The 27,936-nt window shown below is 42.8% G+C and overlaps 1 long non-coding RNA gene across 1 annotated transcript in view; it reads right to left on the reverse strand.

The window, feature by feature from the left end:
• LOC130681404 (uncharacterized) overlaps positions 1–27,936 on the reverse strand; it is a 46,169-nt gene that overhangs the window by 16,320 nt on the left and 1,913 nt on the right. The window lies entirely within an intron of this gene.

Consider the following 27,936-nt stretch of genomic DNA (forward strand, 5'->3'; position numbering starts at 1 on the left):
TTCATATACTCTGCCCATTTGTTAATCAGGTTATTTGCTTTTTGGGTGTTGCAGCGTGTAAGTTCTTTATATATTTTGGATGTTAACCCCTTGCCTGGTTTTGGTATTAGAGTGATGCTGGCATCATAGAATGAGTTTGGAAGTATTCCCTCTTCTTCTACTCTTTGAAAAACTTTAAGGAGGATGGGTATTAGGTCTTCACTAAATGTTTGATACAATTCAGTGGTTAAGCCATCTGGTACAGACCTTTTGTTCTTAGGTAGTTTTTTGATTACCAGTTTAATTTCATTGCTGGTAATTGGTCTGTTCAGATTTTCTGTTTCTTCTTTGGTCAGCCTTGGAAGGTTGTATTTTTCTAGAAAGTTGTCCATTTCTTCTAGGTTATCCAGTTTGTTAGCATATAATTTTTCATAGTATTCTCTAATAATTCTTTGTATTTCTGTGGTGTCTGTAGTGACTTTTCCTTTATCATTTCTGATTCTGTTTATGTGTGTAGCTCTCTTTTTTTCTTGATACCTCTGGCTAGGGGTTTATCTATTTTGTTTATTTTCTCAAAGAACCAGCTCTTGCTTTCATTGATTCTTTCTATTGTTTTATTCTTCTAGATTTTATTTATTTCTGCTCTAATCTTTATTATGTCCCTCCTTCTGCTGACTTTGGGCCTCCTTTGTTCTTCTTTTTATAGTTTCATTAATTGTGAGTTTAGACTGTTCATATGGGATTGTTCTTCTTTCCTGAGGTAGGCCTGTATTACAATATACTTTCCTCTTAGCATGGCCTTTGCTGTGTCCCACAGATTTGGCGGTGTTGAATTATTGTTGTCATTTGACTCCATATATTGCTTGATCTCTGTTTTTATTTGGTCATTGATCCATAGATTGTTTAGAGGCATGTTATGAAGCCTCCATGTGTTTGTGGAATTTTTCATTTTGTTTGCATAATTTATTTCTAGTTTCATACTTTGTGGTCTGAGAAACTAGTTGGTACAATTTCAATCTTTCTGAATTTACCAAGGCTCTTTTTGTGGCCTAGTATGTGATCTATTCTTGAAAATGTTCCATGTGTACTTGAGAAGAATGTGTATTCTGCTGCTTTTGGGTGTAGAATTCTGTAGATGTCTGTTAGGTCCATCTATTCTAATGTGCTCTTCAGTGCCTCTGTCTCCTTACTTATTTTCTGTCTGGTTGATCTGTCCTTCAGAGTGAGTGGAGTGTTGAAGTCTCCTAGAATGAATGCATTGCATTCTATTTCCCCTTTAAATTCTGTTAGTATTTGTTTCACATATGTAGGTGCTCCTGTGTTGGGCACATAAATATTTATAATAATGGTTATATCTTCTTGTTGGATTGACCCTTTTATCATTATGTGATGTCGTTCTTTGTCTCTTGTGACTTTCTTTTTTTGAAGCCTATTTTGTCTGATACAAGTACTGCAACTCCTGCTTTTTTCTCCCTATTAGTTGCATGAAATATCTTTTTCCATCCCTTCACTTTTAGACTGTTTATGTATTTGGGTTTAAAGTGAGTCTCTTGTAGGTAGCATATAGATGGGTCTTGTTTTTTTATCCATTCAGTGACTTTACAGTCCATTTACATTTAGGGTGATTATTGATAGGTATGTACTTATTGCCATTGCAGGCTTTAGATTTGTGATTACCAAAGTTTCAAGGTTAACTTCCTTACTATCTAAGAGTCTAACTCAACTCACTTAATATGCTATTACAAACACAATCTAAAGGTTCTTTTCTTTTTCCCCTCCTTTTTCTTCCTCCTCCATTCTTTATATATTAGGTATCATATTCTGTACTCTTTGTCTATCCCTTGATGGACTTTGGGGATAGTTAATTTAATTTTGCATTTGGTTAGTAATTAGCTGTTCTACTTTTTTTGCTGTGGTTTTATTACCTCTAGTGACAGCTATTCAACCTTAGGAACACCTCCATCTATAGCAGTCCCTCCAAAATAGACTGTAGAGATGGTTTGTGAGAGGTAAATTCTATCAGCTTTTGCTTATCTGGATATTGTTTAACCCCTCCCTCAAATTTAAATGATAATCCTGCCGGATAAAGTAATCTTGGTTCCAGGCCCTTCTGCTTCATGGCATTAGATACATCATGCCACCCCCTTCTGGCCTGTAAGGCTTCTGCTGAGAAGTCTGATGTTAGCCTGATGGGCTTTCCTTTGTATGTGATCTTATTTCTCTCTCTGGCTGCTTTTAACAGTCTGTCCTTATCCTTGATCTTTGCCATTTTAATTACTATAAGTCTTGGTGTTGTCTTCCCTGGTTCTCTTGTGTTGGGAGATCTGTGGATCTCCATGGCCTGAGAGACTATCTCCTTCCCCAGATTGGGGAAGTTTTCAGCAATTACCTCCTCAAAGGCACTTTCTATCCCTTTTTCTGTCTCTTCTTCTTCTGGTATCCTTATAATGTGAATATTGTTCCATTTGGATTGGTCACACAGTTCCCTCAATATTCTTTTATTCTTAGAGATCCTTTTATCTCTCTGTACCTCAGCTTCTTTGTATTCCTCTTCTCTAGTTTCTATTTCATTTATCATCTCCTCCATTGTATCTAATCTGCTTTTAATACCCTCCATTGTGCCCTTCAACAATTGGATCTCTGACTGGAATTCATTCCTGGGTTCTTGAATATCTTTCTGTACCTCCATGAGCATGTTAATGATTTTTATTTTGAACTCCTTTTCAGGAAGTTTCATGAGGTCAGTGTCATCTTTCTCAGGAGTTGTATTAATAATTTTACTTTGTACCAGGTTCCTTTGGCATTTCATATTTGTATATGGCGCCCTCTAGTGTCCAGAAACTCTACTTTCTGGAGCTGCTCAGTCCCTGAAGCTATGTACAGGGTCACAGGGGAATGGTATTGGTGCCTGGCTGGAGGAAAGAGCTGTTTCCTGCTTCCTGGCCACTATGCCTGTCTCCACTGCCTGAACCAGTGGGCCGAGCGCACAGGTATAAGCCTCTATTTTTTCATTTGTAGTTGCTGTAGACAGATTTTTCCCTCTGGCTGGCCTAACACCAGAGTAGGGTTTGCTGGTTTGTGAGCCAGGTGGGGCTGGCTGGGAGAAAGGCGCAGTAGGCTGCATATCATGGAGGGGGTCCTTGGAGCTGTGCAGCCTGCCAGGGAGCTGGAGCACTTGAAGATCATGAAAGCTCCCAACCTGCTGGGCAGAGTGCACAAAGACTATTTTGTCTTTCTCCTGAGCAGTAAGCTCTGAGCAATCCTTGCCCCTTTAACAGCCCTCTTGCTGAGGGCTTCCTTGTTAGGAAGTCTCTCAGACTGCCTGCCTTTCTTTTGTCCCAGAGCAGCCAGATATGGATCCCTGCTTTCCAGAAGTGGCTGGAATCTCAGTCTCTCCACGAATTCTGCCTGTCTTAGCTTTCCAATCCCCTAATCATGAGAGTATCATGCAAGCACCATGAAATATAGGTTTGTGCTCCCAGAGCAGATTTCTGGAGTCAGGTATTCAGCAATCCCAGGCCTCCACTACATCCCTGCTCTGTTTCTCTTCCTCCTGCCTGTGAGCTGGGGTGGGGGAAGGGCTTGGGTCCTGTTGGGCCATGGCTTTGGTACATTACCCTGTTCAGTGAGGTCTTCTCTTTTCTCCAGGTGTGTGCAGTCTGGTGCATTCCTCTTTCCTGCTGCTTTTCAGGATTAGTTGTACTAACTATATTTTCATATTATATGCAGTTTTAGGAGGAAGCCTCTGTCTCACCTATCATGCTGCCATCTTTTCAAGACTTCACGGAATCAACTCTTTCTATAGAGTGCTGGAGGACTCAAGTTTCCTTGTCAGTAAAGAGAAGAATTTTATTATTTTTATTATTAGAATTATCTATCTTCCATTGAGCACTTAATATATTCCAGGCATTGTGCTAAATGATTTACATATAATTATTCCATTAATCTTTGAAACAACACTATGATTTGGTCCTTCTATTTTCCTCATTTCATAAACAAGAAAACCAAGGCTCAGAAAAGTCGATGAACTTAAGCAGACTCATAAGCTAACAAGTGATAAAGATACACACGTGTGCATGTGTACATGTCTGTGTGTGTGTATGCAGGTGTTTGCAGGTGTTGGTATCTTGGGGTGAGAACATCCCCTTTTCCTTCTATTTCTCTCAGCTTTGCAGTGGGAAGGTCTGTCCTTCCGCAGAGGATACCAGACTCTGGCAAAGATCCACAGCTAAAACAAAGCCCCTTCCTTTCAGACTGCTATCTCAGTCTATCCAGGCTGCTGTGACAAATTGCCACAGACTGGGTGGCCCATAAAGAGCATGTATTGCTCACAGTTCTGGAGCCTGGGCATTTGAGATCAGGGTGTCAGCATGGCCAGGCCCCAGTGAAGGCCTCTTGCAGACTCCTCCTTATACCTTACATGGTGGTAGGTGCTGAGGAGCTCTGTGGATCCTCTTTTGTAAGAACACTAATCCCATTCATGAGGGCTCAACCTTCACAACCTAAGCACCTCCCAAAGGCCCCACCTTCTACTACCATCATCTGTGGAGGGTTAGTGTTTTTACACATGAATTTTGGGGACACAGTCAGATCACAGCACTGCCTAAGCCAAGCCAAGCCAAACCAAGGTGTGAGAGTAACTGAACACTTTACACAAATGAAGGGAAAAATGAAGGGCAAGTCAGAATCCTAACTAAGTCCTTGGGACTAAGAGGCTTAGTGTTCAGGGGCACTGGTGATCTGATCTGTATGTAATAAGAACCTGAAATGCCATAAGAAGAAAACAGATCCTACCATTTGCAACAACATGGATGGAGCTAGAGGGTATTATGCTCAGTGAAATAAGCCAGGCAGGGAAGGACAAGTACCAAATGATTTCCCTCATCTGTGGAGTATAAGAACAAAGGAAAACTGAAGGAACAAAACAGCAGCAGACTCACAGACCCCAGGAAAGGACTAGTGGTTACCAAAGGGGAGGGGTGGGGGAGGGTGGGAGGGAGGAAGAAGGGGATTGAGGGGTATTATGATTAGTACACATGGTGTGGGGGGGTCATGGGGAAGACAGTGTAGCACAGAGAAGGCAAGTAGTGACTCTGTAGCATCTTACTCTACTGATGGACAGTCACTTCAGTGGGGTATGCGGGGGAGTTGATGATATGGGTGAATGTAGTAACCACATTGTTTTTCATGTGAAACCTTCATAAGAGTGTATATCAATAATACCTTAACACACACAAAAAAATAGAAAGAACCTGAAATGATTCCCAGAAGGGAAATGGGGTTGTTAAAATTTCTGGAAACTTTTGTGACCATTAATTCCAGCTGCTAAAATGTCTCTCCTTAAAAAACAAAACAATTTCACTGAATTCTTCAGTCTCGAGGTTGTAATCATTTTCAGAGGAGGGAACATATTCAGGTATTCACCAGTTCTTAATTTCTAATGAATTTGTCTTGCTTTCTGTTAACTCTAACAAAACTGCCATTGACAAAAACCAAGGGCATTAAAACCCAGAGCACATCCACTGTCTTGGGAAATCAATCAGATGATGACCGCCCTGAGCAGCGGGTGGCATGTTGGGACATACCCGCCCGTCTCCTTGGTACATGGCCAGGATCTCATTACAAACCACTGTGCTGTGTAGACTCCATTTTGGGACTTACACAAAATTTCCTCTCCTGCTGGGAGAGCCTGCCAGACAATGGATTTGCTGTGCCATTTCACAGAAGAAACACCATAGAGCCAAAGAATTGATGTCCATGCCATAGTCCTGTGGCTGGGAGCCTTTGGGGAAGAGTGTCCAATAAACCTGGGGACTGATCAGGCTGTGCTTGTACCAGACAGGGGCCCAGGGCTGCATGCTGGCCAACTTGCTAGTCACACTACCTGCATCCAGTGTCACTGGGAAGGCCTCCTGGCCTACCTACTCAGTGAAATTCTTATGCACCTTTTACCTGGTAAAGGGAACCTTTTCAAGATGCTGCTGTTTACTCCTGTTCCTGGATGTGCAAAACAATTGCTGGTGAACTCATATTTGCTTTGCCTCTGTTTTGCTGAGGGGAGAGCAAATCCCAATCAGCCTTTGCAGAGCTCTTTAAATCTCATGGTCAGAATCTGAGGGGACCTGAGAGCTTGCTTTCTCATTTTACACAGGAGGATAAGGAGACCCAGAGACCCTGAGCACTGGGCCGAGGTCCCAGAGACTTATTCTTGGAGTCAAGACCAGAAACTAGCTACTGTGACTCTTGTGCCTGCGATCTTCTCACTTAGCCATTCAACATGTGGCGAGCATGTAAGCCAGTTCTTTGAACTGAGAATAGGGAGACAAAAGGGGGTCTCTGTTCCTGAGGAGCCCGCAGTCCTTGTTGCTCTGACTGTGAGAAGCGCTGGGAGCTTACGTCAAAGGGAGAGAGGCCGCCGGATGTTTAGAGAGAATCTCCCCACACTGTTCACCCTCCACTGAATGCAGCTCAAACCAAATCAGCACAAATCTAGGATTCACTAAATAAAACCACCAGAAAACAAGGTCAAAGTGACGGAGGCCGAGAGAACCAGCACAAGTGCCTTCTTATCTCTCCCGAGAGGCCAGCCGAAGAGCGGCCCCAAGTGACAGCGCTGGGCCGCGCGGCTGGTCCTCGTTCCCAACCCCAGCACCGCCTGGGAGGAATCACACGCCAGAGAACAACGGGGCTATTTCTTGAGAGTCATTTGTCAAGTTGACATCCCTGCCTAAAGTTATTTAGGGCTTTCTAAAGGCACTTCTTTCCCTCCCTGCTGCAGGAAGCACCTGCGAGGCTGTTGAGTTGCGGTTTTGCTCAATAGCACTTTGAGGTCCCTTAAGGCCATCAATTACTCTTCTGTCCCTGCCAGCAGGGACTTTGGCTGATAGGAAGATAGGGAAGCTTAGAGAGGGGGTTGAAGGGGACGAGGATGCTGAGTTCCCCTGGGAGCCGAGGCCAGACAGCGTCCAGAGGCAGGCTTCTCGCTGATTTCTGCGGGGCTTCCTCTAGGCAAGGACGGCCCGAGTCCTTGGCTGGCTGGACTCGGAACATAACTACAATGCTCCTGTGAGTTCAGGTCTCCCTTCTGGAGCAGAGCTGTGCCCCTTGCCAACTGCCTAGAGACAAAGCAGGTCTGTAAGACGAGTGTGACTAGGGCAAAACTGGCCTTCCGATTCAGGTAAATGACTAAAGGGGAGGGAAACTGGGAGGAATCAGAGGAGAAAAATATAAATAATTAGAGGACTTGGTGAATGGACCTCCAGAAGCCATAAGGGGAATTAGAGTTGTTGAGTGCAGGGAAGGCAAGCGTGAATGAAAAGCCAGCTTTGGTTACAGAGGGAAAAACTGTGCAGAGATTAGTGGTCATTTCCACTGAAAATATCATGTGGGTCAGCGATGCTTGCTGGCCTGAGGATTTTGTTCAGTGTGTGCCGCCCTTTCTGGGCCATCGCCCTGTTCTCAGTCATGAGGTGGTGGAGCTCCTTCCTTGGAGATTTGCATGAATGAAAATGACATACTCCCAACTGGAATGGTTTAGGGAGACTCTTAATGGGACCTGGGTTGCTTCCTTTCAGTTCATACTACCCAACAGCCCAGCCTGACCCAAACTGTCTCAGTCAGTTTTACTTCTCTGGTATCCAGACACCCCATTTCTGCCTCCTCCAATCCCTTTTGCATACCAAGGTCCCACTTATCTTCCTTAAATTCAAATTTGATTATGGCAATGTCCTGCCCAAAATACATTGATGCATCATTCATTCACTCAAAAAATATTTACCCATTATGTGCCTGGCACTCTACTAAGCTTTGTGCATACATCATGGTGCAAAATGTAGCAGGGCCTCAAGAAGTCGCTCAGTCTTTGTGTCCTTGCCCTGGAATTTTTCTAGGCCCCTGTTACCTGGTCTTAAAATGCCTTTCTGAGCATGTCCATTACAAAACCCACTTTTCTATCAGCCTAGTCTATTCACTATGCCTAACCCACTCTGGGCCTTGCCTCTCACCATTAATGATGCATAGAATATCATATTCAAAACCCATATCCCTTGACCCTAACAGTCTCCTGCCGTTTAGGAGGACTCTGTGGCCACTTGGGGTTGCAGAATTGTACAGTACCTCAGCCCTCGGCTGAGTGCTTACTTGGCGCTAAATATTCTCTGCCTGTGTGCAGATTATAAATCAGGCAGCTGCTGGGCCTGCTGTGACCATTTCTACTTTCACTCACTGAGAGAGCTGTGACCACATGGACCTTCTCTCCCTATGCAAAGCTCTGCTGAGGGTGGTGATGTAGGGAAGAGGGCAGCTTGGGTCTTGGCACGTACTTCCAGAGCATTTTACATAGTTAATAAAAGGTTGAGGGTATCAAATCTCTGAACTTACAGGGAGAAAGGCTTTGGGGGTCATTTAATAAAACTCTATCACTTCACAGATGTGGAAGCTGAGACCAGAGAAACTAATTTACCCAAAGCCCCAGTGTGAAGTCATCACCCAGTCAAATCCTTGTCCACTGAACTGTCTTGTCTCTCTGTAGTCCAGCAACTGGAATCCCAAAGAACCCAACATGTAGGACACACATGAAAGAATTAGGAAATGTATTTGTTTCCTAACTGTCGCTGTAACAAATAACCATAAATTTAGTGGCTTAGACAACACAGATTTATTATCTTACAGCTCTGCAGGTAAGAAGTCTGACATGGGTGTAAGAGGGCTAACATCCAAGTGTTTGCAGGGCTACATTCTCTTCTGGGGGCTCCAGGGGAGAATCTGTTGCCTTGCCTTTACAGTTTGCAGGAGCTGCCTGTATTTCTTGGTTCATGTCTCCCTTCCTCCATCTTCCAAGCCAGCAATGGTGTGTGGAGGTCTTCTCACATTGCACCACTCCACCTCCTCATTTGCCTCCTCCTTCTACTTTTAAGGACCCCTGTGATTACACTGAGCTCCTAGGTGTGGGTAAAACTGCAGTATTTCCAGATCTTTCACCTGGCCTTAGTGCATCTTTTTATCAATAGTTGTTTCCAAGGAGAGAAGTACTCCATCTCCATATCAACAGGTGATTTCAAGGGGGACCCAGGGCTTATCTGGAATGGAGAGGTTGGGTGGGGTCCCATTTTGCAGCTGGGTCATGAGAAACACAGGTGAGCAGAAGTGGATGACTGCTTGTAAAAAATAAACGGGTTTCTCCCACTTTATTTCTCCCTTTGAATAATTTCGGTTTTAAAGGCAATTTGCCCCGGGCTGAGAAAATATTTTCCCCCTGGAGTTACACCTGGATAATTTTCCTCTCTTAAGGTCAGCTTAATAGCAGCTTCAGTTCCTCTTTGCCATGTAACATAACATATGCACAGGTTCTAGGGATCAGGATGTGAACATCTTTGGAGGGAGTCATTATTCTACCTCTTATAGGAAGGGAGTAGGAGAATGAGAACAAATATCAACTCTTCCTCTTGCTTTCTTGACTTCTCTTAATTCTCTGTGACTAGAAAAAATGACTTTGAAAATATTCTAGATCTCTATTTAATCTCCAGCTTCTTTTCTCAGGCATGATCTGGTTAATATGGTCAAGACACAAAGGAAAGGAATAAAAGTGCCAAAATTTATAGAAAAGTAGGGTAACAAATGCTGGCTAATATGGAATGAGAACCAAGGGAAGAATTTTCTAAGGGCCTGAGAATTCCCAGGCTTAAAGAATATGGGCTTAATTTGTCAGACAGGGGAGTTGATGAGACATCTAGATGGAATTCCCTACTTCACTGGCCTGTTGGTCATTAAAATCAGTTCATAAAACTGGGGTAGTGGAAGAATGTCCTGGACAATTTAAGGAAGCAATGAATCAGTTTCAGGTTGGGTTGGGTTCACAGTCTATGGCCTACCAGAGTCTAAAGGACCTTAGGAGTTTCCTTGTCTGGCCTCACACCTAATGCAAGATCCTCTACAAGACTGTTGACTACCCATCATTACCCTTCTTTGGGAAGCTCTGGTCAGAGATAGGAAATCATCTAGATTGTCTCAGATCTTCTCCAATTCTGTGCATCTACGGTGTTCTGTGAATCCCAAATTCCAACTCTAATTAATTCTTGGTGTTTATAGGAAAACCAGGTGTTTTCTGTCAACAGGTGTCAACATCTGTCAACAGATGTTGACTGTTGCTATATCTTCGTGTGGAGGGTCTGATACTCCTTAGCCCACATGTAGCATTTAACCCTCACTTATGGGACTGGGAAGAATAGGGAAGAAGATCCGAGGGACAAATCACCTGCCAATATACTTGGTGGCTTCACAGAGCTCTCCTTTCCTGTTCTGGCTGTTTTTTGACCTGCCTACCACCCCGCCCCATTTCCTCTGGCAACAGACTCTGTCCCCCTGCCACCCGGAACCCGCGACCCAGAAGAGCCTACCAGACATGCTTAGCCGTAGTGAACGGGCTAATCTGCGTCATACCTTAAGGGTTTTTTTTTTCTGATCAATAGAGGGAAGGGAAGGAAACTCCTATCTGCTCAGGTCTGTACTATGAGGATGTGAGCTTTACCCATGGCCATGTCCCCACCTCATGGAGGAGCTGGTTTGGGAAAATGACATCAGGCAAGAACAAAAAGAAGAGTGAGAAAGTCCTGAAGGTATCCCTCAAACCAACCATCCTTTTTCCTTTCTTCTAATTTGCTTACATGAACAAATAAATTTCCTTTTTAGGCTTAAGCTAATTCAAGATATGTTTCCTCCATTTGTAACTCATGAGTTCTGAATAATTTAGGGCCTTTCTCAGTTTTCCTGTTTCCTAGAGTCTCTGCAAAGTGAACTAAAGATCAGAGACTGTAGTTTCAGCGTCTCACCTGTCTATGATGGTTCAGTGAAGAATCAGGAGAAACGATGGGAAAGCATGCAGGTGAGAAACAGAGATCCTTGCGCGAGTGGCCCAGTGAGACGGGGTCCATGGGCAATGCATCCGGTCGCACTGCCTTTGCTCCTTTTGGATCTTAACTTGGCAAAACTAAACCATGGCCCCAAACTCACAGAGATTCAGGTCAGCCTTGGGGTCCCAAAGTGTGAGCTCTTCTATTTTATGGACATGTGCCTCTTGTTTGGTGTAAATCAGAGATTTAGAGCATACTTGGTAGACTCACTGGGAAGCCTGAGGCTTTGGCAGTAGAGGGGAAAGAAAGAAAGAAAGAAAGAAAGAAGAATAGGGACAGGGGAGGGGAGTGAGAAAAGCACAAGGAGAAGTAAGGAGAGAGACATGACTCCATCCACACAGGGCTGGCCGGGCATCTCCTAAGTGTGAGCAGTTGTACTGGTTTCAACTTGCCACTCCAGAGCAGCAAGTGGAAACTGTATTTGTGACGCTAAGAGTTAGGTGTGTCTTGTGTAAGAAAAACGCACACCCATGTATGAATGGCAAACAGCAAAATGAGTGGGTAATCGCTCCTGAAGGCTGTTAAGGAAAGAACAAGGATAATGGACACATGTTTAAACTAGAAGTTACATTAAAACATACAGAAACTGTTTTTTGATACTCATTGAAAGCCTGGAACAGTCCACACGAAGACGCTGTGGCATCTTCTTTGGAGGGAGGCTGCGGGGAATAGTTTAGACTGCCTTAGGACTGCTTCACAAGCTTGATTCCAGGTCTGCGTCTTTGCCTGCCACATCTGCTTTTCAGTAACATCATGGGGGAAGGCAAGTTGTAAAAGGCTTTTGCATTTTTTTTTTCCTGGCAGAGTTAGTTTTTCATGTTTGTTTTGTGAAGAGAGGGCTTTATATTTATTTCTTTTTCAGCAAAGAGTTGAACAAAATGTACATAATTTTATCTAAACTTTTTAAATACTCCCAGATTTAGATATAGTATTTATTTATATAGCTTTTAGAAAGAAGAATGGATCTGCGAAGTCAGAAGATAACTGAACTTTTGACTCTGCCTTTCAGCTCACGCACTGTTGTGTGCATTGTTTTATCTTCAAAATGGGAAAACGAGGAGCCATTCTTTAGTCATATCTTGCTCCCAGAGCCTTTCCCCTCCTGCAGACTGTGCCACCACCCACAAGCCTGAAAACACCCCAGGAAACCCTTGCACCATTGTGAAATGACTAATCGCCACACACCACTTGGTTTTCCTTCCTGGACCGCGTCACAGGCTATAGCTCAGCGGTTCCCACATTGTTTCTGTCATCATCCCAAGGAATATACCTCTTGATCCTGAGTCTGGGCAGGACAGCCTGTCTCAGCACGAGCTCTTATGTAAGTGGCTGTGGGGAGAGTTGGCAATAAACAAACATGTTTCCAGCTCTTGTTTTCTCTGCAGCCTTGAAACTTTTTCCTCTGGGGCTGCTGCTGCCCTCCTGCAACAGGATGGCAAATTCCCAGCTTGGAGATATCTTGTGCTACGTGTCTAGATTCTAAAATCATAACAAATGAAACATAGTGTTCAAAGAAACTGAATTACTGAGAAAGGGGGCATTTAGATGGGTTTCTCTACAAGGGAATTTCCTGCAGTGATTCAGAAAGCTCATCCACACATATTTGCTGCTGGTAACCCTTGGCGAATTACATGGTCACTGCAAGACACAGATCAAGACTGGTAGGTGCTAACCTGGGAATGAAGAAGTGATTTCATGACTACCAGGTCCTGTCTTCCAGTATCAAAGTCAGGCTCACTGTGTGAACTAAGTACACACATACAAGAGCAATGCAACCAAGTATCTGTAGAATTCATTTTGTCTTGGGCCACTCCATTTTGGAAACTCAAAGGAAGAGCAGCTTGCAAAGCAACCTCAAAGCACTTGCTCTAAGCCCGTCACTGAGTTTAGTGGAAATCCACCCAAGTGGGCAGTTTTGGGAATATCTTGTAGGGACACTCAGACAGGCTTCCAGTTCACTGTGGGACACCACTGGGCCAAAGCATTTGGTCCTGGGCTTGACACAGATGTCCTCTGTGCGGCTGCTGGCTTCAGGTGCTTGTCGGATGCAGTCATTCCCATGCCCTGCCACTGCAGTGGCTCCGTGGAAGCCCGGCCGAAATGACTGTCTCTCAGTCTCCCAGCAGTGGCTCTGGGGGGCACTCCCTGTGCTGGAAGCCAAGCTGATTTCTCTGTATTTCTGAACAACTCACATCATTCCACAATGAATTACCAATGCATTTGTCACTTTCGTTGGGGGCATGGTAGGGATGGGAAGCACATACAGAATTTCTTTTAGTTTTCATTGAGTCTACTGAGACCCTTGAGAGAGAGCATATCGCCTGGACACATTGCTACACAATCAAGAAGACTTCACTCTGCTCATTGGCAAGGCTGGGTCTGTGGCTGTTTCTGTAACACCAATAGAACTAGGATAAAGCCACCTGGAGAAGAGTGGTTTACCCAAGGCCACTTGGCTAATCCTTGGTCACATGAAGCTAGAACTGGCTACATAACTGTGGAGCCTGGTGCAAAATTAAAATATTGGGCCCCTTTTTGAAAAATTGGTAAGAACTTCAAGATGGCAACAACAGAGCATTAAATCATGTGCAGGTGCTGTGTTGTGCAGGTCACACGCCTATGAAAGGGCATTGGGTGTAGCTTTTATTTGAAGTCTTTAGTTTTCAGAGTAGAGCGGCTGGAAGAGGTTAAGTTCTCTGAAGTCCGTGTAAGAAAGTGTGTGACAGAGAAAAGTCACCTGGCTCCTTCTAGCAGAATACTCTCAGTGGTTAGTGTGCAGTGGGCTCATTATGAATAACAGGCACATTCTAAGTACCTTCATACAGTAAATTGTTTCATATACATACATGCATATAAATAATTTACCTCTACTAAATCATAAATCAATCCTCATGATGACCATACAAAGCAGGCACTATTATTTCCCCAGCTTCACAGATGATGAAAATGAACCAAACAGAATTTTAAAAAACATCAATTGAAAGTGGGGTCTCTCATTTGTGATACAGAACCCCTATTTTTCAAGTCTACTTGGAGTTTACTAGACCTAGAGAGATGGCATCATACTAAACTCAGAGGTAACTGATCTCTATGCATCAAAACAAATTTATTCCTATACCATGACAGGCACTCCCATTCCAGTAAGTGAAATATTTATTTCCATGATCCAGGCACCCCTGTGGTAAGTGACTTGGGGGACTGAAGTAAGAATCAGAAGGTTTCTCAGCATAGAATCAAAACAAAGCTAATTGCCTAACCTCAGGGGAGATGCTCATCCGACTAAAGCTGAATCTGGAAAATGCTCCTTCTTGTGCTTAGGCACTTCTTCCTGGTGGCTGGGGTGCTACTGGGTGCTGGGCACAGGGTGTCTCCCATGCCTGGTATCACCCCCTGCCACCTCATACCAAGCCAATTACATCACAGTTGAGTGGCTTGTCCCTTTCTTTAAGTTGTTGCCTTCTGGCCTGGGATTTGATCCTGAACACCATGATCCCAGCAGTAACTTACAAACCAACTCTGGGCATGCCCAGTCCACAGAGGGCCTGAAGATTTCTACCAGTTTCTATTTCCAAGGGTGAACTAAATCTGTGTCTCTAAGTGCTGCGTAAATTTAGCATTTAAGTAGCTCTGAAGAGTAGACTGTTAACATGTTAAAGTAAGATTATGTTGGAACGTTAACAAGTTAAAATGATATTATGTTGGTTCCATCACGAATTTGGGATAAATATGCCAGGCTGGTCCCTTGGAGGTAAGTTGGCACTAAATGATCCTATCTGAGGGGCATTAAACAATTAAGCAACACGACCACACTTGGATAGGTTTCAAGTGGGACTGAGGAAGTAGTCATAAAGTAAATGACTTTTGCATCATCAAGGAATTAATTTTTTGTTTTGTTTTCCTTTGTTTCGCTTGAAACCCTCCACTTGAAAGTCTTCTTCTCCCTGCCAAAAGCCAGGGTGATTCATAAAGCCATTATCTGATGTTGAAAGAAACTGCTGGAGGTAATTCTGAAGGGCATCTTATGGGAACTAATTTAAAGAGTAGCCCAATTGTATTACAAAGATGCCCTTGGTGCTGTTGGTGTTGGTGGTGATGATAAGTATAGTTAGCCTCAAAAATACTTTTACTACATGGGTGGCAAGTGTTGTGCTAACTGAATAAAAATATTATTTTTTAACAACCCTATGAAATTATTCTCATTTTACAGAGAGAAAATGGATTTGGGACCAGCAATGGTTATAAAGATAAAGGTGATGATTCTAAAACTCTGAACTAAAAGCATCAGGAATTGGCTGTAATTTAAAACTTGTTCTAGATGGAAGGGCTGGTCCCAGGCAGAATGGCGTGGGCTGGGTATGGGTGGGTCTCATGAGAGAGGACCTGAGACCCCAACTGGCAGAGTAATAAAGGTGGAAGAGGGTCCTAAAAGGACCAGGGCAGGCATTCTTTTAGGCTGGGCCCACCTGTATAAAGCTGTCCTGAAATTCGTCACTGAGAAACAATTGAAAAGACCCCAGAATCCTCTACTCTCTAGTTAGTCATGGATGTTAATTGTAACTGATTACATGGGTTCATTTGTGTTCAAGTTCACTGTGAGTAGATTGATTAGATGTCATTCCGTGGTGTGGATTTTGTCTTTCTCGATCTCTTTCAGTCTATTATAAACTCTAGTTAATAGAACCCTTCTGATATTGCGAGAGGCAGAAGCCAGCTGGTCAGCATGTGGTCAGTGGTCAGTCTTCTCCTCCTCCCTGGGAGGTGGTCTAATTATATCTATTTGTAAAAGAAGAAATGGTGGCTCCGAGGTACTCAGTCATTTTCACAGCTAGGTAGTGCACGGGTGAGGGTTCAGATGAGATGTCAGCTCTCTCTGCCTCTTTCCCCAACAGTGTGGAATTAGGCAACCAGAGCAACCTTCACCTGCACGCTGCCCACCAGGCTTATTCCTGTCTGCAGCATGCCTCCCACTGCCTGTCTGTGTGCAGCTGCCCAGGGGGTCTACCCTTAGGCACAGGGTCTCCTTTGGCTCGTTGTTTTGCCTGTTCATGTTTAGTAAGTGAGAAAAGCAAGAATATGGCTGTGGTTTCCTTACCTTCTTTTTTATGTTCCAAATCAGCTCTTTGAAAGCAAAGTCAAGATAAAATAATAAAATAATAGTAATAATAATAATTGTACTTAAAGCAGGGAATCTGATGGCACTTCTCTAGCATCTACTATGTGTCAGGTACTGTTTTACGTGTTTTATATCAGTTTAGTTTGCCCCATATGGTCTTAAAGCAGTTTCTTTGTGTATGTGCATGTGGCAGAAGATGCTAGAATTTCAGTTTTCTCCTGCTACAGTCTTCGAACCACTCAAAATGAATTTTAGCAAGGCCTGACCCAAGTAAAATCGGGTTCTTCCTTGTGGCTTCAAAAATGCTCCCATTCTAAAGCTTATCTCTGGCAAAGGGAGAGGCCAGGCAAGACACATGGGTCTGAGGCCCAGGCCGAAGTCCCCCAGGTCTGATTTCCCTGAAAGTGTTCTCAGAATCTGTAGTTCTTCCCCTCCTTCCTTTTGCTTCCTCCCCTGCCACCACAAAGTCTTCTTTCTTATCTTGAAAATCCACATGCTCATTACCACTTACACTGACACCCCACCCTCCTCCAGCTCTTAGGGCCATGGCCTCCTGGGACCCTTGTACACTTTCCTGCATCCTGCGAGGGTGGTGTTGGTAGAGCCACAGGAGACACATGTGTGCAGCCAAGGGGAGAATTTGGTCCCCAGGTCTACAGACATTCAAAACCAAGTACTGTGCGGTAATTTCCCTCTTAAATCCCTGCAAATTATTTAGACCACCTAATTTCACTTCCCTCTCCTCTTCCATCGTATTCAAAGGGATTTGAGACATTGAATTTGAATTAAGGATCATCAATAACTTGATTATCTTTAAGTCTTATGTGTCACAGGGGAAGCCCAGGAAGGGGGAGATGTGGGGGCTGGGGGTCCACGAGGCACGGATAGTAAAGTATCTACGGATAAAAAGGCATTTGCACAGCTGAACTTGCTATGGGCTTTATAATACTGGAGATGGTACAGCCCAAATAAAACAAGACAAAAGGCTAGCCCAACTCACTGTGACATTATTGCTCTTAATAATTGTCCTGGGTGGTACACCTCCAGAATCTTGAAACAGGAAATAAACAAGATTTCAGAGGCTCCAGCGGGGCAATAATGACAGTTTTGGAGTGTGGCAGCAGCCACTTTCTGTGATTAGGCCTCTGTCCCTCCCCTTGGCCTTGGCCGTGGGTCTAGGGTGTTATTTGATCCCTAGGCTTTCCTTCCACCCTGTTCCAGTACCTGCTTGCAGGCTTCCCCTCGCCCAGCACAAAAACAAACTTTAATGACAAAGGGTTTATTCCAAGGCAGGCCTGAGGCGGGGATTTCCCAGTTTGTTACGAGCGGCAACCTGCTCCCCCCACCAGGGCAGGAGGAGCCGGGAACCAGGTGCTAAAGCCGTGAGTCAGCCTTAGAGAATTTCAGTTTCAACACCTGCTCTGCAAGAAGCTGTTTAATTATACCTGTTACCTGCAGGGAAGAGGTCACCCACTCTGTAGTAAAAGATTAATTGTTGGCTGCTTCATATACTGTTCGGGTTCTAAGCCCTTTACATTTCTGGTTAATTTTTGTGGGAAAACCATGATGGGCTTTGCTTTGTTTTATGGCTTGGCAGCCACAGTCGAGGGCACACTGGTGAGTGGCTGGCTGTCTTTGATGGGTGTTTTGCAGACAATTCTGTAGGATTGAACAGCATGGTCCTTAATTTGTAGTTCAACTTCTGGGGTAAGTGGTCTCTCACCCAAGGCAAAAGTTCACTGAATGACAGGACATCTGCTGAGTAATCACTGTGGTCTGAGCAGGTAAGGAAGAAAGGGTGAGTGTTTCTAGAGAGAACACGCTGTGTTCCAGGCCGCGCTGTGACTGTGCGCTGGATCTTCCTGCCCCCAAACTGCTGCCTTCATCCTTTTGGGAGACTTAATCAGAAAGATCAGCCAGTTCCCTTTCAGGACCTGTCAGCTCTCTTCCTGAAAAGACCCCTCAGTCCAGAGTCACACGCCCCGGAGCACTGGCTGGCTTTCCTTTTTATCTTGATGGCAAAGGGGAAGCAGAAGAGGTGCTGACTTCAGCCTATAACTCACCATCCCAATTTAGCCTCTTCATTTCCCTCAAAAGCATAATTGTTAAGAATCCACTTTGTTGGAGGTTATTTTTAGGAGAGATGAGGGTAATGATGGATTGGTACCTGGAGGGAGTATATATTGCGATCATTTCTTTACCCTTTTCCTACCCTTCTTCGATGTGGAACTCATTTAATGTCTATCAGAAGCTCCTTAATAACCAGAAACACACCATCTGTACCTGTATCCAGAAGACAACCAGTTTGGGGGCCTGAAGCTTAATAACTGTAGGGGGCCTTGTTTAAGAAAATTAAATATTTATTTGGCATAAAGACAGAAATCAAAATAAATTAAAAAATTTTAAATCCTGACAAATAGCACAAAAATCCATATTGTTTTTATTACCTAACTGCCTGTCATACCTCTATAATACTGTGCTCCCCCCACATTTTTTGGCTATATTCTCCTTGATCACCTCTTCATATAACAATAATTTTATAGAAAAAACAAGAGGAATAATGCAGTGTTTCTTCTTACATGGTTAATCAAAACAGTTAAAAAATTTTTTAATTAAACAGTTGGGATGCATAAATAATTGACTCACATAGGGACGTACTTGCTCTTTATGATACTGTTACTGTAGGTTCGTGCCCCTGCAGAGCAGAGAGGACATCCTTTTTGACTAGATGTTCATGAGAATTGAAATGTCTGCTTACAATGACTGGAAGAATTCCCACAGGCCAGCTTCTGCCTCAATCTCAAACCCTGGTGACCCTCCATTTCCCATATACATATAGGGCCAGATGCAGCCCAGCACATTTACATCATGGCAGGACCTCTGGCTGAATGCCTTCGTATAACTATGCTGGATGAACTGGCACAGTGGGTTCTAGGAAGTATTTCTAAAAGCAACTGGACACAGAGATGAATAGCCATCACTTAACTATTATATATAGAGGTGACTGTGAACCATATAAATATATCTTGTTAAATCCAAACCAAAGTATCTCCAACTCACCTTTGTCTCAGTGGTTTCAAAAAATGCTCTGGCCTCCACAAGGCCACCCTACACAAGGGGGAGTGTGGTAAAGGGGAAGTCAGAGCAGATACATAGTCTGAACTACCCTTAACTGGTGAGTTCAGTTAAAACATTTAACTCTTGCAAATTTTGCAAAACTCACGTGACCGTGGGCCCTGTAGCTTAAACTTCATTAACTTCACACTAAATGTGTTTCTGCTTTTATTCATTTTAAAGCCCAGTTCGGTGCTCAATAAATGGCTGTTAATTGAAGGAATGGGGAAATTAATCTGTAAATGGCAATGAAGAGTGGAGAAAGAGGACATCAAAGGTGAGGCTGCTGTCACCCTGTGTGCACATGGAGCTGTGTCTCAGCCCGACGCGGGCCCAGGGAAGCAGCCAGGTGGCCGGCTATGGGCACTTTCTGGGGATGCTTCAGGCGGAGGATCTGGTTTTCAGACCATGGCATTTTTCAAAGGCATGAACTATTTTTGGTTGCTAGAGAAGGTGGGAGGACAGTCTGAATATATGCTAGAGAAAAAAATAGTAGAGGTTAGGTAAAGTGTAGAGAAGGAAGAATAAAAAAACAAAAAAAGAGTTTTCCTCCTTAGGCCTCCAACTATTCCCCAGCAATGGCAATTCTGTGTGTAGCCCAGGAGAAGAGCAGGTCAGAGGTCATCTGTGGGGTAGGGACATAAAGGTTTCTGAAGTGATCCACCAAAGGCAGCAATCTACTGGCACTGGAGAAAGTCCTTTGCTAAATCTGAGGATATTCCTGTTTGTGTTTCTAAGAGGCATCGGCGGTTAGCTCTTTTTGGTAAGCAAATATGTTTACAGAGGTGGGGGGGAGTGTGATCTTTGAGACTCATTTGTGAAGTAATGAGATCCATTGCTGGGCTGAAGCAAGACCTCATATGCTCCATTTCCTAATCTTTTAGGGCTCCAATACTCTCCTGTTGGCTCATTGGTTTGATGGCTGTGTACTGACTATGTATTGATAGGTCCTACATGCCAAGTACTTTCCTAGAACTGAGGATACAGCAGTGGGTAAGACTGGCAGTGATGAAGCCCTTGCCCTCATGGAGCTTCTGTTCCAGTGGGGCCCAGACAGCGTGTAAACAAATGAATGCTACCCTGGAGAAAGTGAGCCCAGGGTGTGGGAGAGGTAAAGGCAGGCAGTAACAGAGATTTCTGGAGTATGTTCACCTTTGAGGAGATGACACCTGGGACTGGCATGGTGAGGAGGAAGGTGTGCAAGGTGTACAGGCATCTGGGCAAGTGTATTCCAAAGACAGAGTAACCCCAAACATGGAAGCCCTGAGACAATGAGGAGCTGGCACATTATGGAGAGCACCCCAGTGTGTCTGCAGTGAACTGAAGGGGTGGGGAACTGCAGGAGATGAGGTCAGAGGGACACAGGCCAGATGGTGATGGGCTTTGCAGACGATGGTGAGGAGCCTGGGTCTCACGTGGTCCTCTCTGGGGCATGTGCCAAGGTACCCTCTATAGTGAGCTGGCTCCAAATATGCAGAAATAATATTTTTTACAGTTTAAAAAGAGTACTTTGGTTATTGTGAGTGAACAGGCAGTCGTAGGATAAGAGAAGTAGAAAAGAGGCTAATTAGAAGAAAACATGGGGATAAGCTCTTCCACATCAGTCTTGGGGCTAATTTTTTTAATCTGATGTTGGGGACAGCCTTTGTCTTCTCACATGTTTGTAGGCAGAATGGGAAAGCACCTTCCCCCATGTCTGAATGCAGCACGGGAAAGCACAAGCTTGAGAACTGGTGCAGTCCTTGGAAGTTATCTGCCCACAAAAACCTATCTTGTCCTCGAAGACGAGCCAAGACTCCTCACTCTGAAAATAGGGAGACCTTGAGGATGTGTGAAAACACCACCCCTGCTTACCGGCAGCTTCTAAGAAAATCAACAAGGTGCTCTGGCCTGCCCCCCAGAGAAGGGAAAGATGAGTATAGCACTTGGCTGAGGTCCGAGAAAGGCAGTATAAAAGTAAAGGTGCTGCACCTCATCGGGGCTGCAGCAATTGTCTGTCTATCTGTGTTGTCTGTGTTTTTTGTTCTCTCATTTCACCCAAAGAAGATGATTGGCACACTACATCAGATGCCCAAACATGGGGCATCCTCTCAGAGTGAGTTGTACATATATTCAGCTCCACGCCTCCCCTTCAGACTATTCGACTTCGACGGCAGGCACCGTCAATCTGATACAAAGCAAAAGCAACAAAAGCAAAAATCAACAAGAAGGGCTACATCAAACTAGAAAGCCTCACAGCAAAGGAAACTATCTACAAAATGAAAAGGCAACCTACTAAATAGGAGAAAATATTAGTAAATCATATGTCTGACAAGGAGTTAATACCCAAAATATATAAAGAACTCATACAACTTAATAACAGAAAACAAACGATCTGGTTAAAAAATGGGCAGAAGGTCTGAACAGACAGTTTTCCAAAGAAGACAAACAGATGACCAATAAGCACATGAAAAGATGCTCAGCATCACTAGTCATCAGGGGAATGCAAATCAAAATCACAATGAGATACCACCTCATACCTGTTAGAATGGCTGTTATCAGAAAGACAAGAAATAAGAAGTGTTGGTGGGGATACAGAGAAAAGGGAACCCTTGTACACAGTGCACATTTGTTGGGAATGTAAATTGGTGCAGCCACCATGGAAAAGAGTAGGGAGCTTCCTTAAAAAATTAAAAATAGAACTACCACAGATCAAGCAGTTCCACTTTTGGATATTTATCAGAAGAAAACAACAGTATTAACTTGAAAAAACATATGTACACCCATGTTGTATGCAGCATGATTTACAACAGCCAAAATATGGAATAGAACCTATGTGTCCATTGATGGATGAATGGCTAAAGAAAATGAGGTTAATATATAAAATGGAATATTATTCAGCCACAAAAAAGAACAAAATCTTGTCATCAACAACATGGATGGATCTCAAGGGCATTATGCTAAGTGAAATTAAATCAGAGAAAGACAAATATCAGATGATCTCACATGTGGATCTAAAAACCAAAAGCAAAAATAACAACAATACTGGAAAAACCCCCAAAAGCAAACACAAAGATACAGAGAACAGGTTGGTGGTTGCCAGAGGCAGAGGGTGGGAGACAAAGAGGTGAAAAGGTACAGACTTCCTGTTACAAAATAAATAGGTCATGGGATGATGTAATGATGGTGACTATGGTTAGTAATACCTATTGCATATTTGAAAGTTGCTACAAGTGTCGACCTTAAGAGTTCTTATCACAAGATAAAAAATGTTGTTACTACCTAAGGTGTTAACTAGACTTCAATTAAAAAAAAATGAAACCAAATACTGCAACTCACATGAGGAAATACTTTGTGACCAAGGGCACCAATTAGAGTTTCACAGAATAATATTATTACTATGAGCAAATAACTCTGACATAGATAGGACGCTGTGTCATCATTATGTCTATAAAAAGTCTGTAAAAAAATGAGAAAATGATGATATTTTTTTGTGTTGAAAGCCGGAAGTTTTAACAGAGCTCTTTCTCATGGCAATTACCTTGAGCACTATGCATAAAAACCTGTTCTTTTGCATAGAAATGTTGCTTTTCTAATCGAAAGGAAACCTAATGCTTCATTTCATATCCAAAGAAAACTCAGGTCTGGCCTCCACAGTTGCTTCTGACAGACCATATAATCTCTAAAAATGGTGAGAGGAAAGTATGTTGCTTCCACAGGTAATTGTGGTGGGAGAGAGAATGACATAATTTGTGGCACTTTCCAAGGACTGGTTCTCTAAGATGTTATTCTATCTTTCATAAGTAAAAAGAAAAAACGAAACATTTTCCTCTTAAAAAATAAGACTTTAAATCCTAATTGCTACATAGACATTCAGTAGAGCATGGAAGTCAAACTCAAATGGAAGTTTATTTTCTTGTCTCAAACTCCTTTTCTTGATTAAAAAAAAGTCTAAGTCCTGAATTTACAGGGTGCAAGGATACCCGATAGCTGCAGTGGAAATGAAGGAACCAGTCTCTGTGAAGGCATCTCCTTTCTGGAGCCGTCCATGGAAAGTTTATGTAAAGTGAGATATAATATAGTTACTGAGAAGGTAGAAGTGCAGTCTTAAAGAATCCAATTTTTCCTAGAAGATCTCACAGTTTCTTCCTTTGCAACAGTCAGTGGGATTAGACATTACTTTGCTGATTGGTTCCAGAAATTGGTCAACTGTTTTGATATCTCTCTGAGGAGTTATCCTTTGTTGCTTACAGAAGAGATACTTCCTAAGGCTTCAATTTCCTGGACTTCAATTACCAATGAAGTCTCTTTTGGAAAGGTTAAAACAAGTATCAAGGGCTCCGCTATCATGATTTTTTTAATTCAGGTACATAATGTTTCATGCCTCAGTGGATAAAAAGAGAAATTATGAAAGGTGGAAGAGGGAGATTTTAAACAGAGCTAAGGCAAAGGATGGGGTTGAATATCAATGGAGAGGCTGTATAGTGAGATGTTTCTTATTCCAGAAAGTTGATAGAATAGAACATCATCACTCTCACCTATCCTAGAATTCTCTAGCCTTCAAATTCCTGGGCACTTTGTTAATAATAATAATAAGATTCACGTAATGAAAATTATAATAGCTGGAGCAAACATTTTATCTAAGTGCTGGACATTGTACGAGGCATTTTACATGCATTATTTCATTTAATCTTTGCAATAACCCAAGAGATCAATTTTTTAATTATGCTAATGTTGCCTAAAGAGGGTTAATAATTTGCCCAAATACCAAAGCTAACAACTGGCACTGCAAGGATATGAATTTGAGTCAGTTAGAATCCAAAGTTTATGCTCTTACTGTGCTGTGCTGACTTCTTGATGCCTGTAAGATGTGCACAGTGAAAGTAGTTATGCATTCTAGAGCAGGTCATGGATAGTAAGGCACCACTGATAGTGACAGCATCCTCTTTTGTTGACACCATTGTCTTTCTTTAATACGCTTTCTCCAACATCCTTATGTACTAGATCTGAGACACAGTGAAAGCACTTCCTTGTGCTTCTTTCAAATTTGCCAGTCTATAATGTTTCCTTAAGTGACCATCTATAATCCTTTTCCTTATGGAAATAAATCCACTCTCCATATGACAGTTGGGCAAGTGACCCAGGTCCACCCTCAGGGACAGGTCCAGACTTGGGCACATGATTTAGCTGGGCCAATCAGAGTCATTCTCTGAGATCTTTCCAGCTGGATATGGAAGGTGACTCATCAGTTACCCCAGACCAAAAAAAAAAAAATCACCTTTTTTTTGGTCTTATTTTATGTTGAGCTTCTGAAAAAATCCTGATTAATATAACCTTATCCTTAACTCTTCTCAGTTTTTGTTTTATTGTAGGCATCACTGCACTTCAGCAATAGGAGAGTTTGGTTTTATACAAACAAAAACCAAGAAGTTCATTTGAGAGTAAGAGAAAAATGAGATCAAGATGGGGTGTGCATACTGATAAGGAGACATCCTCATGTTTGAGGACATAGTGTTGGTGTGTTGGAGGACATAGTTCCAAAGGATGTTATAATATTTCTTCTCAAAGTATTTGTTTAAATATGGTAAGAAAATTCACAAGGAGGAGATACTAGAGAAGATGCTGTCCTGCCTAAACATATGAGAGTCCTGAGGATTTTCTGGACTTACTCTCTCCTGTTTTATGCCAACTTTGAGAACACATCATATTTCAGGCTAAAAATATTTCTCTGGTGCTTCTTTTTGTGTAAATTTTCTATATTGGGTATGCATGTTTTTCTAGCAGAACCTTTCTCCATTGTGTACAGCTTTTTTCCCTCTGGGGATGTATAAGAAAAAAATGCATCAGCTTGTTTTTCTATCTAAATGGAGGTTTGTGCTAAGCACAAAAATCTAGTTACAAATAAATTATGCTCTGATCTTGAAGGATAAAATAAACACAAAGCGATGCAGAGCTGTATTTTGCCAGAGCCAAATGGAACATGACGTTCAGAAGTTTCCAACTGAGTTCCAAAATTAGAATAAATCTTGGCAAAACGCATACTCATGTTCTGTTAGGAATCTTATCATTTGAACTCAGTGCTGGCTACTCCATGCCTCACTCATTCCAGTAGCTCCCAAGAGGCCTGAGGACCCGGCTCCATGTGTTCTGGAACTTCCCTAGGCCTGCTGGCTTTAACTTTGCCTCAGTTAGGATGGAAATAGGGCATCAAAACCTTAACCAGTGATCTCAGACTTGAGCACTCATTTTCAGCCCGATTTCTTTGAGGAAGCCTAGCTGTTGCCACAGAGTTGCGCACTGAGTAGTTATCACTCCCTGGTTTCATAGCTGTAGCCCTCTCAGAAGCACTTGGTGGTAGGTGCTGGATGTAAGCCCTTGAGCTGGGTTGTGAGCTCTGGGTTACTATGGAAGTGTCTCTGGATTATACATTCTGTAAGAGGTAGTTCATTTCTTGATTAGAGGCCTTCTTGGATAGGTTCAAGTGTGACAGTGTAGAAGTGCCTATCAGGAAGTTCTTAATTAAAGATAGCCACCTGGTTGCCAATTAGTGTCAGGCAAGGGTAAATACTTGCTGAGTTACCTTCCAGGGGCCAGGATGCCAAACTTCATCACCAAAATGGACTTGGAGATCTTCCTTCTTTCGTTCATAGGGCCTCTCAGTTCAGGACTTCATTTTATCTCCCACTGCTCATGAATCAGAGCGCAGACACCTTCATCAAGCAGGGTCCTTTTAGCCCCTTAACATCCTGTGCTCATTCTAACCTCAGGACCTTGGCTCTTCCCAGTTTCCCTCTTGGAATGCTGCCTCCTAGTGAACTCTACAAGTGCCATTCATCCCTCAAGCCCATCTGACATCTTCTTATATCCTGTCTAAGGCATCCCTGCCAACAATTTCAGCCCACTTTGCTTGCTTGTCTCGCTCATTTTTCATTGCCTATGTCACACAATTACTACTTCACTAATATTCCTTTTTTTTTTCTCCTGAAATTGTGTCTCACAATTGCACCAAAACATTTTGAATTCAGGGCACATATTTCAGACTTTCTCTTTTATATCACTTGCCATTTGAAAGATACGTACCTGGAATTTGCTCAGACTTGAATGTAAATCTAAGCAAAGATGAGCAAAGTCTTTAGACTACATACACAGACCATTGCTGAGATAAGGAAGATCTAAATAAATGAAGTATAGCTCATGCTCATGGATTGGAAGACTCAATATTATAATGCAGAATATTTTCATGAGCATGGGAAAGGCAAAGATTTCATAATAGCATTTATTAATTTTATGATGTATTAAACATAAAATTGATAAATTTGAGGACATCAAAAATGAGAACTCCTGTTTGTTCAGAAATACCATTGAAAGCGAAAAATGAAGCCATGGACTGGAAAAAAAATAAGCAAATTACCAATCTGACAAAGGACTTGTATCTAAACTATATAAAGATCTACAAATTAATAAGAAAAAGAGACATCTCAACAGAAAAATGTGCAGAATATTTGAAGAGGTAGTTTACTAAAAAGGACATCTGATATATTTCACAGATATATTATTGAGCAAAAGAAGTCAGACACAAAGAGTATTATTGTACAATTCCATTTCTTTAAAGCTCAGAAAGAGCCAAAACTTAAATGTGGTAACCAAGAGGGCTTTCAGGATGTAATAATGTTCTTTTCTTGACCTGGATGGTTGTTCTAAAAGTTTGTTCATTTTGTTCAAATTCATTGAACTGTACACTTATGATTAGTGATATTTTCCGCATGTAAGAAGGATTTATGTTTAAAAGCAAAAGGTTTTGTCCTTGGAGGATGAATTGTCATTCAGCAAAGATTTTTGCCCATTGTTCATAAGTTCAGGACAATGAGGAAAGGATGGTTGTACACACAGGCCCATAAATCTGATTTCAAACCTCATCTTGGCCTTGAAAAATATAAAACGCTGGGTCGAGCTATTTAGCTCCTCCTGCTCCAACAAATTTACTCATAAAACCATCTTACAATATCACTTTGTTTTGCTTTCAACAAGGAACACTTTATTAATAATGCTCCTGTCCTACCTATCTCCCCATTGTGGCTCATTTCCCGGCTTATGATTGCCTATTTCTCTCAGGACCGTGGTCTTGTTGAATATTGCATTGTAATTGTGTGTATTCTCTTCTTATTCCACCACCCCCATCTCCCGAGGGCGAAGTAGCCTTGTGCTGCTCAGATCAGTACATAGGAGATGTTCAAGCCTTGATATTTTTAAAAACGTCATTTCATTGGATTAAAGGGAAGGCTCGGGGTCACACGCTCAGTGGGTAGCTTCAGCCCCCCGGCCGTGCCTTGGACCCTCCTCCTGGCTTGTTGGGCACAAGTCCGCCGTTCCCACCGAACCCAGCTGGGCGCTGAGGCATCTTTGCTCATGTCCACACGACCCCAGGCTTGACTTTCCGAGGCCGCTGGGCACTCACAAGAACGTTCTTGAATGTTGGAGGCAGATTGGAAAACACATTCTCCTGTTTTTGTGTAAATTCTATCAATTAAACTAAAGGTAAAGGAACACCGGATTCGGGCTCTAGCGATCCTGAATTTAGAACGTTTCTACTTCAGCAGTTACTACCCCGGAGCTCTGGGAGTGGTGGGGGTGCAGGGCCCTTGCACCGGTTTCCTTATCTTCCCCCACGGGACCCCGCAGGATTTGGGGGAGGAGTCGTGCATGCACACATGCCTTCAGGGTTCAGTATTCAACATCCATTCAAAACACTCCATGTGCCGGCCTGTCCATCACTTCTGGGGACTCATAAAAGGTTCACAGTCCAGCTCGTGAGAAAGGTATATGAACGTATCACGGCAGTATTTC

The sequence above is a fragment of the Manis pentadactyla genome, chromosome 17, assembly GCF_030020395.1.
Source record: "Manis pentadactyla isolate mManPen7 chromosome 17, mManPen7.hap1, whole genome shotgun sequence".
Taxonomy (NCBI): domain Eukaryota; kingdom Metazoa; phylum Chordata; class Mammalia; order Pholidota; family Manidae; genus Manis; species Manis pentadactyla.